Here is a 14,090-nt window from a genome sequence, read left to right as displayed (position 1 = left end):
CGCTATGTATCACTGCTTTCCGTAAGAGGCACACAGCTGACAACCTCTTACGGAAACTGAGGGACATCATCGCAGAATGGCTTACCCCAATTAGACTCTCCTGGGGATTTGTGATATCGGACAACGCCACCAATATTGTGCGTGCATTACATCTGGGCAAATTCCAGAAGACGCCCCATGTTTTGCACATACAATTAATTTGGTGGTGCAGAATTTTTTGAAAAATTACAGGGGCGTGCAGGAGATGCTGTCGGTGGGCCGAAAAATTGCTGGCCAGTTTCGGCATTCAGCCACCGCGTGCCGAAGACTGGAGCACCATCAAACACGCCTGAACCTGCCCTGCCATCACCTGAAGCAAGAGGTGGTAACGAGGTGGAATTTAACACTCTATATGCTTCAGAGGATGGAGGAGCAGCAAAAGGCCATTCAAGCCTATACATCCACCTACGATATAGGCAAAGGAGGGGGAATGCACCTGACTCAAGCACAGTGGAGAATGATTTCCGTCTAGTGCAAGGTTCTCCAACCCTTTGAATTTGCCAAACGTGAAGTCAGTTCAGACACTGCCAGCTTGAGTCAGGTCATTCCCCTCATCAGGGTTTAGCAGAAGCAGCTGGAGAAATTGAAGGAGGAGCTATTACGGAGCGATTCCGCTAAGTATGTGGGACTTGTGGATGGAGCCCTTCATTCACTTTGCCAAGATTCACGGGTGGTCAATCTGTTGAAATCAGAGCACTACATTTTGGCCACCGTGCTCGATCCTAGGTTTAAAGCCTATGTTGTATCTCTCTTTCCAGCAGACACAAGTCTGCAGAGGTTCAAAGACCTGCTGGTGAGAAAATTGTCAACTCAAGCGGAACATGACCCGTCAACAGCTCCTCCTTCACTTTCTGCTGCAACTGGGGCTGCGGGAAAAAGGATAAGATTTCCTAGACCACCCGCTGGTGGTGATGCAGGGCAGTCAGGAGCGAGTGTTAACATCTGGTCCAGACTGAAGGAGCTGCCAATGATTACTGACCTGTCTACTGTCACTGCATATGATTCTGTCACCACTGAAAGAATAGTGGAGGATTATATGAGTGACAGCATCCAAGTAGGATAATAACCCTTTTATTTGGAGCTGTTATAATAATATGCAGCACAGGCGAGCGTACCCCTACACCACACAGGGCAAATCCTGTAAAAGTTATTTGGATAATAATATAAGCAATGTATATAACCCTTTTTTTTAAAGTAAATAATATACAGCACAGGACACCACCACTGGACTTATGGCAGCACAAGACACCACCACTGGACTGATGCAGCACAAGACAGAAGCACTGGACTGGACTTATATGGCAGTACCCCTGGACTTATACGGCAGTACCCCTAGAGTTGTACGGTAGTGTCAGACAGGACGGCACTTTAAAAAACTAGTCCCCAAATAGCAGATGATGCAAAGTAGACAAAGAGGTGCAAGATGGAATTGTCCTTGAGCCCTCACACCCACCCTTATGTTGTATAAACAGGACATGCACACTTTAACAAACCAATCATTTCAGCGACAGGGTCTGCCACATGACTGTGGCTGAAATGACTGGTTTGTTTGGGCCACCACCAAAAAAGAAGCAATCAATCTCTCCTTGCACAAACTGGCTCTACAGAGGCAAGATGACGATCTCATCCTCATCCTCCGATTCTTTCAGTGTGTACATCCTCCTCCTCACAGAGTATTAATTCGTCCCCACTGGAATCCACCATCACAGGTCCCTGTGTACTTTCTGGAGGCAATTGCTGGTCAAGGTCTTCCCGGAGGAATTTATAATTCATTTTGATGAACATCATCTTCTCCACATTTTGTGGAAGTAACCTCCTACGCCGATCGCTGACAAGGTTACCGGCTGCACTAAACACTCTTTCGGAGTACACACTGGAGGGGGGACAACTTAGGTAAAATAAAGCCAGTTTGTGCAAGGGCATCCAAATTGCCTCTTTTTCCTGCCCGTATACATATGGACTGTCTGACAAGCCTGCTTGGATGCTGTCACTCATATAATCGTCCACCATTCTTTCAATGGTGACAGAATCATATGCAGTGACAGTAGACATGTCCGTAATCGTTGGCAGGTCCTTCAGTCCGGACCAGATGTCAGCACTCGCTCCTGACTGCCCTGCATCACCACCAGCGGGTGGTCTAGGAAATCTTATTCTTTTCCTCGCAGCCCCAGTTGCGGGAGAAAATGAAGGAGGAGCTGTTGATGGGTCACTTTCCACTTGAGTTGACAATTTTCTCACCAGCAGGTCTTTGAACCTCTGCAGACTTGTGTCTGTCGGAAAGAGAGATACAACGTAGGCTTTAAACCTAGGATTGAGCACGGTGGCCACAATGTAGTGCTCTGATTTCAACAGATTGACCACCCTTGAATCCTGACAAAGCGAATGAAGGGCTCCATCCACAAGCCCCACATACTTAGCGGAATCGCTCCTTCTTAGCTCCTCCTTCAATTTCTCCAGCTGCTTCTGCAAAAGCATGATGAGGGGAATGACCTGATTCAAGCTGGCAGTGTCTGAACTGACTTCGCGTTTGGCAAGTTTGATGGGTTGGAGAACCTTGCATAACACGGAAATCATTCTCAACTGCTCTTGAGTCAGGTGCATTCCCCCTCCTTTGCCTATATCGTAGGTGGATGTATAGGCTTGAATGGCCTTTTGCTGATCCTCCATCCTCTGAAGCATATAGAGTGTTGAATTCCACCTCGTTACCACCTCTTGCTTCAGGTGTTGGCAGGGCAGGTTCACGAGTATTTGCTGGTACTCCGGTCTTCGGCACGCGGTGGCTGAATGTCGAAAGTGGCCAGCAATTTTTCGGGCCACCGACAGCATCTCCTGCATGCCACTGTCATTTTTCAAAAAATTCTGCACCACCAAATTAATTGTATGTGCAAAACATGGGACATGCTGGAATTTGCCCAGATGTAATACACGCACAATATTGGTGGAGTTATCTGATATCACAAATCCACAGGAGAGTCTAAGTGGGGTAAGCCATTCTGCGATGGTGTCCCTCAGTTTCCGTAAGAGGCCAGCGGTGTGCCTCTTAAGGAAAGTGGTGATACATAGCGTAGCCTGCCTAGGAACGAGTTGGTGTTTGCGAGATGCCGCTGCTGATGTTGTTGCTGCGGGAGCCCATACATCTACCCAGTGGGCTGTCACAGTCATATAGTCCTTAGTCTGCCCTGTTCCACTTGTCCACATGTCCGTGGTTAAGTGGACAGTGGGTACAACTGTATTTTGTAGGACACTGAGGACACTTTTTCTGATGTCTCTGAACATTCTTGGTTTCGTCTGACTAGTGAAGTGGAACCTAGATGAGATTTGGTACCGGGGACACACTAACTCCCTCAATTTTCTAAGTCCCACTGAACTAATAGCGGATACTGGATGCACATCTAACACCAACATAGCTGTAAGGCCTCAGTTATCCGCTTTGCAACAGGATGACTGCTGTCATATTTCATCTTCCTCACAAAGGACTGTTGGACAGTCAATTGCTTACTTGAAGTAGTACAAGTGGTCTTGCGACTTCTCCTCTGGGATGACGATCGACTCCCAGCAGCAACAACAGAAGCGGCAGCAACAGAAGCAGTAGGAGTACCACTTAAGGATCCTCCGGAGGAATCCCGGTTAGGAGAGGACTCCTCAGTCTTCCTGCAGGACTACTGACGTTCCTGACTGAGGAGGAAGTTGACATTGAGGGAGTTGGTGGTGTGGCTTGCAGGAGCTTGGGAACAAGAGGAAAAAGGGATTTAGATGTCAGTGGACTGCTTACGTGCCTACCCAAAGTTTCACAACTTGACACTGACTTCTGATGAATGCGCATCAGGTGACGTATAAGGGAGGATGTTCCTAGGTGGTTAACATCTTTACCCCTACTTATTACGGATTGACAGAGACAACACATGGCTTGACACGTGTTGTCCGGATTTGTGGAGAAGTAATTCCACACCAAAGAGGTGGCTTTTTGGGTATTTTGCCCAGGCATCACAATGGGCTTATTCAATCCACGGACAACAGGTGTCTTCCCCGGTGCCTCATTTAAACAAACCACATCGCCATCAGAATCCTCATAGCCAGCAACACCCATATCCTCATCCTGGTGTACTTCAACAGTGACATCTTCAATTTGAATATCAGAAACTGGACTGTGGGTGCTCCTTCCAGCACTTGCTGAGGGCGTGCAAATGGTGGAAGGAGCCACCTCTTCCCGTCCAGTGTTGGGAAGGTCAGTCATCGCAACCGCCGACACACTTGGACTCTCCTTGTGGATTTGTGATACCATCTTAGAACGCACAGTTCTTTGCTGTGCTTTTGCCAGCTTAACTCTTCTCATTTTTGTAGCGGGAGGATGAGGGCTTCCATCGTCATGTGAAGCTTAACCACTAGTCATGAACATAGGCCAGGGCCTGAGCCGTTCCTTGCCACTCCATGTCGTAAATGGCATATTGGCAAGTTTACGTTTCTCCTCAGACCATTTCAATTTCTTTTTTGGGTCTTTTTACTGAACTTTGGCTTTTTGGATTTTAAATGCTTCTGCTATCACATTGGGCATCTGCCTTGGCAGACGACATTGATGGCATTTCATCATCTACGTCATGACTAGTCGCAGCATCTTCAGCACTAGGAGGAAGTGGTTCTTGATCTTTCCCTATTTTATCCTCCAAATTTTTGTTCTCCATTATTTTTCTGAAGTTATATAACACAATATGCGTCACAGGAGAGCGTATCCCTACACCACACAGGGCAAACCCTGTAAAAATAATTTGGATTAAATATTAATAACCCCTTTAAATGGAGTAAATAATATACAGCACAGGTCAGTACCACTGAACTTATACATCAGTACCACTGGACTGGATTTATAAGGCAGTATCACTGGATTTATAAGCCAGTACCAATGGAAATTATACGACAGTATCACTGGAATTATATGGCATTACCACTGGACTTATACGGTAGTACCACTGGACTGGATTTATACGGCAGTATCACTGAACTTGTACACCAGTACTACTGGATTTATGCGGCAGTACCACTGGACTGGATTTATTCGGCAGTATCACTGGACTTATACGCCAGTACCACTTGAATTATACATCAGTATCACTGGAAGTATACGGCAGTACTACTGGACTTATATGGCAGTACCACTGGACCGGATTTATACAGCAGTATCACTGGACTTATACACCAGTACCACTGGACAAATACGGCAGTACCACTGGAATTATACGGCAGTACCACTTGACTGGATTTATACGGCAATATCACTTAACTTATACGCCAGTACCACTGGTATTATATGGCAGTATCACTGGAATTATATGGCAGTGCCATTGGATTTATACGCCAGTACCACTGGATTTATTTAGCAGTATAACTGGACTTATACGCCAGTACCACTGGACATATACTGCAGTACCACTGGAATTATATGGCAGTACCACTGGACTTATACGGCAGTACCACTGGACTGGATTTATACGGCAGTATCACTGGACTTATACGCCAGTACCACTGTAATTATACGGCAGTATCACTGTAATTATACGGCAGTACCACTGGACTTATACTGCAGTACCACTGGAATTATACGGCAGTATCACCGGAATTATACGGCAGTATCACTGGACTTATACATCAGAACCACTGGAATGGATTTATACGGCAGGATCACTGGACTTATACGCCAGTACCACTGGACATATACGGCAGTATCAATGGAATTATACGGTAGTATCACTGGACTGGATTTATACGGCAATATCACTGGACTTATACGCCAGTACCACTGGACATACCGTGGGGCAAAAAAGTATTTGGACAGCCACTGATTGTGCAAGTTGACCCACTTAAAAAGATGACCCACTGTAATTTCCATCGTAAGTACACTTCAACTGTGAGAGACAGAATCTGGGGGATAATAACAGGAAATCGCATTGTATGATTTTTAAACAATTTACTTGTATATTCTTGTGGAAAATAAATATTTGGACACCTACCAAGCAGCAAGATTTCTGTCTCTCACAGAACTGTTACTTCTTCTTTAAGAAGCTCTACTATCCTCCACTCGTTACCTGTATTAATGGCACCTGTTTGAACTGGTTATCTGTATAAAAGACACCTATCCACACCCTCAAACAGTCAGACTGCTACCTCTCCACCATGGCCAAGACCAGAGAGCTGTCTGAGGACACCAGGGACAAAATTGTACAGCTGCACAAGGCTGGGATGAGGTACTCGACAATAGGCAAGCAGCTTGGTGAGAAGAGATCAACTGTTGGCGCAATTATTAAAAAATGGAAGAAATACAAGATCACTGACAATCTCCGTAGACCTGGGGCTCCATGCAAGATCTCACCTCGTGGGGTATCAATGATCTTGAGAATGGTGAGGAATCAGCCCAGAACTACACGGGGGTCCTGGTCAATGACCTCAAGAGAGCTGGGACCACAGTCACAAAGGTTACCATTAGTAACACACTACGTCGTCATGGATTGAAATCCTGCAGCACCCGAAAGGTAGGTGGGCTTAAGCCAGCACATGTCCAGGCCCATCTAAAGTTTGCCAGTGACCATCTGGATGATCCAGAGGAGGATTGGGAGAATGTAATGTGGTCAGATGAGAGCAAAATCAAACTTTTTGGTCTTACCCCCATTTCCCCTGACCAGTACAGATTTATTGTATTAATGAGACCCGGGAGTGGTCATGAAAAGATTTGTAAATATGTCTCAGTAGGACCACTTATATCAAGTCAATACAGTGATATTTGATGGTCACCAATAATGAACACCAGAACTGATTACTGATACCATATATGCCAATATCAACTGGGCGTTCTAAACTGCAGTAGAAAGAGATAGTAAATAAGAAAGAGAAATTAGGTGGTGATACTGCTGTTGGTGTCACATTTCACGCAGAAAGGAAAATAATTCCTCCTCTACAACACCAGGTATTTACCGGAAGTCTCCTATCCAGGTACTAACCCAGCCCAACGCTGTATGGCTTCCAAGATCGGACGAGATCGGGCATTGGCAGCGTGGTATGATAGTAGAGAATTTATGCGATCTGTACACCAATGAGAGTGCACCTATATAAGAAACTGTAAGAGGTATGAATATAATTCTAGAGACCAAGAAAAGGATATAAATAGATAAGGTAGATAAGAATATGTGGATCTGCTTTCTACGTTAGGCACGGCCCTACAAATCTCACGTTCGTGGTATTGTGCTCCATGGATCGTAGATGACAGTCCACGGAAAAAGTAATAGAGAGAAACGACAGACATAAGCAAAAGATGCTGTTTTTATCAACTGTGTAATAAGACAGTACACTGAATAGATACTGCATTAAACGTCAAATCAGTTGTAAAAATTCGTGTTGATGATATTAAGCTCCTGACCCCAGATGCTGATTGTACCCAAAAATTGAGCGTAAGTGTATATTAGCACAGGAAAATATATACATATTATCCAAAGTGAACCAGAAATATAATCATAACATTTTGTTATCAATTTCAGGGATAGAACTGAAAATCACAATAGATGAGACAATGTGACAATATGCTTGCCTCCAATTGCGGTTGGGCCGCCTACCTGCAATTTCAGATAGTTCTGGTACTGGATATCTGCAAAATGCTGAAGAGTCGCAAAATACTAGGACAATATGGCAATAAATTTGCCTCTATTTAGAATTGGAAACAAAGCCTGTAATGGCCGTTAAACCCGGAAGTGAACAAGCCCCGACGGGCGAAACGCATCTTCCACGTCGGGACCGTCCATGGAGAAATCCTTTGGCACCATTTTCTTCACCTGACAATACCCTGACCTTCCCCTATTGACCTCCTGGTTTGGGGTACCGTAAGCCTGTATCTGTTCTGTGAAATGACTTCACAGACAGCAACATATTATCTCTGTGCAGCTACACCTGGTATTTATATGCTTATACTTGAATATGCATCTGAGCTGACATCTCTACATTAAGGCTGTCGGCCATTACAGGCTTTGTTTCCAAAGCAGATCCACATATTCTTATCTGCCTTATTTATTTATATCCTTTTCTTGGTCTCTAGAATTATATTCATACCTCTTACAATTTCTTATATAGGTGCACTCTCATTGGTGTACAGATCGCATAAATTCTCTACTATCATACCACGCTGCCAATGCCCGATCTCGTCCGATCTTGGAAGCCATACAGCGTTGGGCCGGGTTAGTACCTGGATAGGAGACTTCCGGTGAATACCTGGTGTTGTAGAGGAGGAATTATTTTCCTTTCTGCGTGAAATGTGACACCAACAGCAGTATCATCACCTAATTTCTCTTTCTTATTTACTATCTCTTTCTACTGCAGTTTAGAACGCCCAGTTGATATTGGCATATATGGTATCAGTAATCAGTTCAGGTGTTCATTACCATCAAATATCACTGTATTGACTTGATATAAGTGGTCCTACTGAGACATATTTACAAATCTTTTCATGACCACTCCCGGGTCTCATTAATACAATAAATCTGTACTGGTCAGGGGAAATGGGGGTAAGACAACAAAGTGTCTACAACCTTTCCAATTTCTTGTTGTGAAAACAAGACCAGAACATTTTTTTTTTTTCATGAATTTCTTCATTCTCTAAGGATCACTCAAGTGGGTAATAATGTTTTAAACTTTACTAATAAAAATTATGTTTTAATTATTTCTTTTTGTACAAGACAGGAATTTTCCTTTATTGTATAAGAGTGTGCCCACACAAGAGCCTTCTTTCTCTCCCATTGATAGTGTTGCTGTGTTGTCCTGCATCAGACCAGTGTTAGTGTCCTGTGCATCAGTCAGTCCAGTGACCAGTCACAGTGGTGTCCTCTGCTGCCATATGTCCAGTGCTGCTGTATAAGTCCAGTGGTGCTGTGTTGTCCTGCATCATTCCAGTAGTGGTGTCCCTGTGCTACCATATGTCCGGTGCTGCTGTTTAAGTCCAGTGGTGCTGTGTTTTCCTGCATCAGTCCAGGGGTGGTATCCCTGTGCTGCCCTATATGTCCAGTGGTACTGCCGTATATGTCCAGCGGTACTGCTGTATATGTCGAGTGGTACTGCTGTATATGTCCAGCGGTACTGCCGTATATGTCCAGCGATAGTGCCGTATATATGTCCAGCGGTACTGCCGTATAATTCCAGTGATCCTGCCATATAATTCCAGTGATCCTGCTATATAAATCCAGTGATCCTGCTGTATAGGTCCAGTGATCCTGCTGTATAAGCCCAATGATCCTGCTGTATATGTTCAGTGATCCTGCCGTATATGTCCATCGATCCTGCCGTATATGTCCATTGATCCTGCCGAATATGTCTATTGATACTGCCGTATATGTCCAGCGGTACTGCCGTATATGTCCAGCGGTACTGCCGTATAAATCCAGTGTTCCTGCCATATAATTCTAGTGATCCTGCTGTATAATTCCAGTGGTACTGCCGTAAAAGTCCAGTGATCCTGCAGTATAATTACAGTGGTACTAGCGTAAAAGTCCAGTGATCCTTCCGTATAATTACAGTGGTACTGGCGTATAAGTCCAGTGATCCTGCCGTATAATTCCATATAAATCCATATAATTCCGTATAAATCCAATCCAGTGGTGCTGCCATATAAGTTCAGTGGTGCTGTCCTGTACTGTATATTATTTACTCCAAATAAAGGGGTTATTAATATTTAATCCAAATAATTATTACAGGGTTTGCCCTGTGAGGTGTAGGGGTACGCTCTCCTGTGACGCATATTGTGTTATATAACTCCAGAAAAATAATTGAGAACAAAAATTTGGAGGATAAAATAAGGAAAGATCAAGAACCACTTCCTCCTAGTGCTGAAGCGGCTGCCACTAGTCATGACATAGACAATGAAATGCCATCAACGTCATCTGCCAAGGCCGATGCCCAATGTGATAGTAGAGGACATGTAAAATCCAAAAAGCCAAAGTTCAGAAAAAGACCCAAAAAAAGAAATTGAAATGGTCTGAGGAGAAACGTAAACATGCCAATATGCCATTTACGAAACGGAGTGGCAAGGAACGGTTAAGGCCCAGGCCTTTTTTCATGACTAGTGGTTCAGCTTCACATGACGATGGAAGCCCTCATCCTCCCGCTAGAAAAATGAAAATAGTTAAGCTGGAAAAAGCACAGCAAAGAACTGTGCATTCTAAGATGGTATCACAAATCCCCAAGGAGAGTCCAAGTGTGTCGGCGGTTGCAATGCCTGACCTTCCCAACACTGGACGGGAAGAGGTGGCTCCTTCCACCATTTGCATGCCCCCTGCAAGTGCTGGAAGGAGCACCCGCAGTCCAGTTTCTGATATTCAAATTGAAGATGTCACTGTTGAAGTACACCAGGATGAGGATATGGGTGTTGCTGGCGCTGAGGAGGAAGTTGATGATGAGAATTCTGATGGTGATGTGGATTGTTTAAATGAGGCACCGGGGGAGACACCTGTTGTCCGTGGGATGAAGAAGCCCATTGTGATGCCTGGGCAAAATACCAAAAAAGCCACCTCTTCGGTGTGGAATTACTTCTCCACAAATCCGGACAACAGGTGTCAAGCCATGTGTGTTGCCTCTCAATCTGTAATAAGAAGGGGTAAGAATGTTAACCACCTAGGTACATCCTCCCTTATACGTCACCTGCAGCACATTCATCAGAAGTCAGTGTCAAGTTATGAAACTTTGGGTAAGAGCGTAAGCAGTCCACTGACACCTAAATCACTTCTTCCTCTTGTACGCAAGCTCCTGTAAGCCACACCACCAACTACCTCAACGTCAACTTCCTCCTCAGTCAGGAACATCAGTAGTCCTGCAGGCTGTCACTGTCAAGACTGAGGAGTCCTCTCCTAACCGGGATTCCTCCGGAGGATCCTTGAGTGGTACGCCTACTGTTGCTGCCGCTGGTGTTGCTGCTGCTGGGAGTCGATCGTCATCCCAGAGGGGAAGTCGGAAGACCACTTGAACTACTTCCAGTAAGCAATTGACTGTCCAACAGTACTTTGTGAGGAAGATGAAATATGACAGTAGTCATCCTTTTGCAAAGCGGATAACTGAGGCCTTGACTGCTATGTTGGTCTTAGACGTGCGTCCGGTATCCGCCATTAGTTCAGTGGGACTTAGGGAATTGTTTGAGGTAGTGTTTCTGGTATCAAATCCCATCTAGGTTCCTCTTCTCTAGGCAGGCAATACCGAGAATGTACAGAGACATCAGAAAAAGTGTCCTCAGTGTCCTACAAAATGCAGTTGTATCCACTGTCCACTTAATCATGGACATGTGGACAAGTGGAACACGGCAGACTAAGGGCTATATGACTGTGACAGCCCACTGGGTAGATGTATGGCCTCCTGCAGCAATAACAGCAGCGGCACCAGTAGCAGCATCTCGCAAACGCCAACTCGTTCCAGGCAGGCTACGCTATGTATCACTGCTTTCCGTAAGAGGCACACAGCTGGCAACCTCTTACGGAAACTGAGGGACATCATCGCAGAATGGCTTACCCCAATTAGACTCTCCTGGGGATTTGTGATATCGGACAACGCCACCAATATTGTGCGTGCATTACATCTGGGCAAATTCCAGAAGACGCCCCATGTTTTGCACATACAATTAATTTGGTGGTGCAGAATTTTTTGAAAAATTACAGGGGCGTGCAGGAGATGCTGTCGGTGGGCCGAAAAATTGCTGGCCAGTTTCGGCATTCAGCCACCGCGTGCCGAAGACTGGAGCACCATCAAACACGCCTGAACCTGCCCTGCCATCACCTGAAGCAAGAGGTGGTAACGAGGTGGAATTTAACACTCTATATGCTTCAGAGGATGGAGGAGCAGCAAAAGGCCATTCAAGCCTATACATCCACCTACGATATAGGCAAAGGAGGGGGAATGCACCTGACTCAAGCACAGTGGAGAATGATTTCCGTCTAGTGCAAGGTTCTCCAACCCTTTGAATTTGCCAAACGTGAAGTCAGTTCAGACACTGCCAGCTTGAGTCAGGTCATTCCCCTCATCAGGGTTTAGCAGAAGCAGCTGGAGAAATTGAAGGAGGAGCTATTACGGAGCGATTCCGCTAAGTATGTGGGACTTGTGGATGGAGCCCTTCATTCACTTTGCCAAGATTCACGGGTGGTCAATCTGTTGAAATCAGAGCACTACATTTTGGCCACCGTGCTCGATCCTAGGTTTAAAGCCTATGTTGTATCTCTCTTTCCAGCAGACACAAGTCTGCAGAGGTTCAAAGACCTGCTGGTGAGAAAATTGTCAACTCAAGCGGAACATGACCCGTCAACAGCTCCTCCTCCACTTTCTGCTGCAACTGGGGCTGCGGGAAAAAGGATAAGATTTCCTAGACCACCCGCTGGTGGTGATGCAGGGCAGTCAGGAGCGAGTGTTAACATCTGGTCCAGACTGAAGGAGCTGCCAACGATTACTGACCTGTCTACTGTCACTGCATATGATTCTGTCACCACTGAAAGAATAGTGGAGGATTATATGAGTGACAGCATCCAAGTAGGATAATAACCCTTTTATTTGGAGCTGTTATAATAATATGCAGCACAGGCGAGCGTACCCCTACACCACACAGGGCAAATCCTGTAAAAGTTATTTGGATAATAATATAAGCAATGTATATAACCCTTTTTTTTTAAGTAAATAATATACAGCACAGGACACCACCACTGGACTTATGGCAGCACAAGACACCACCACTGGACTGATGCAGCACAAGACAGAAGCACTGGACTGGACTTATATGGCAGTACCCCTGGACTTATACGGCAGTACCCCTAGAGTTGTACGGTAGTGTCAGACAGGACGGCACTTTAAAAAACTAGTCCCCAAATAGCAGATGATGCAAAGAAGACAAAGAGGTGCAAGATGGAATTGTCCTTGAGCCCTCACACCCACCCTTATGTTGTATAAACAGGACATGCACACTTTAACAAACCAATCATTTCAGCGACAGGGTCTGCCACATGACTGTGGCTGAAATGACTGGTTTGTTTGGGCCACCACCAAAAAAGAAGCAATCAATCTCTCCTTGCACAAACTGGCTCTACAGAGGCAAGATGACGATCTCATCCTCATCCTCCGATTCTTCACCCCTTTCAGTGTGTACATCCTCCTCCTCACAGAGTATTAATTCGTCCCCACTGGAATCCACCATCACAGGTCCCTGTGTACTTTCTGGAGGCAATTGCTGGTCAAGGTCTTCCCGGAGGAATTTATAATTCATTTTGATGAACATCATCTTCTCCACATTTTGTGGAAGTAACCTCCTACGCCGATCGCTGACAAGGTTACCGGCTGCACTAAACACTCTTTCGGAGTACACACTGGAGGGGGGACAACTTAGGTAAAATAAAGCCAGTTTGTGCAAGGGCATCCAAATTGCCTCTTTTTCCTGCCCGTATACATATGGACTGTCTGACAAGCCTGCTTGGATGCTGTCACTCATATAATCGTCCACCATTCTTTCAATGGTGACAGAATCATATGCAGTGACAGTAGACATGTCCGTAATCGTTGGCAGGTCCTTCAGTCCGGACCAGATGTCAGCACTCGCTCCTGACTGCCCTGCATCACCACCAGCGGGTGGTCTAGGAAATCTTATTCTTTTCCTCGCAGCCCCAGTTGCGGGAGAAAATGAAGGAGGAGCTGTTGATGGGTCACTTTCCACTTGAGTTGACAATTTTCTCACCAGCAGGTCTTTGAACCTCTGCAGACTTGTGTCTGTCGGAAAGAGAGATACAACGTAGGCTTTAAACCTAGGATCGAGCACGGTGGCCACAATGTAGTGCTCTGATTTCAACAGATTGACCACCCTTGAATCCTGACAAAGCGAATGAAGGGCTCCATCCACAAGCCCCACATACTTAGCGGAATCGCTCCTTCTTAGCTCCTCCTTCAATTTCTCCAGCTGCTTCTGCAAAAGCATGATGAGGGGAATGACCTGATTCAAGCTGGCAGTGTCTGAACTGACTTCACGTTTGGCAAGTTTGATGGGTTGGAGAACCTTGCATAACACGGAA

General features: G+C 45.4%; 1 protein-coding gene and 2 pseudogenes across 1 annotated transcript in view; 2 read left to right on the top strand and 1 right to left on the bottom strand.

The window, feature by feature from the left end:
* Positions 1-14,090, top strand: part of LOC135056663 (alpha-2-macroglobulin-like) — a 516,386-nt gene that overhangs the window by 86,120 nt on the left and 416,176 nt on the right. The gene's annotated exons all lie outside the window — the stretch shown is intronic.
* LOC134897616 (5S ribosomal RNA) lies at positions 6,977-7,095 on the bottom strand (annotated as a pseudogene).
* On the top strand, positions 8,180-8,298 carry LOC134895854 (5S ribosomal RNA; annotated as a pseudogene).

The sequence above is a fragment of the Pseudophryne corroboree genome, chromosome 3 (assembly GCF_028390025.1).
Source record: "Pseudophryne corroboree isolate aPseCor3 chromosome 3, aPseCor3.hap2, whole genome shotgun sequence".
Taxonomy (NCBI): domain Eukaryota; kingdom Metazoa; phylum Chordata; class Amphibia; order Anura; family Myobatrachidae; genus Pseudophryne; species Pseudophryne corroboree.
Note: the sequence above shows the minus strand (reverse complement) of the source record. Positions and strands in the feature narration are given on the sequence as shown.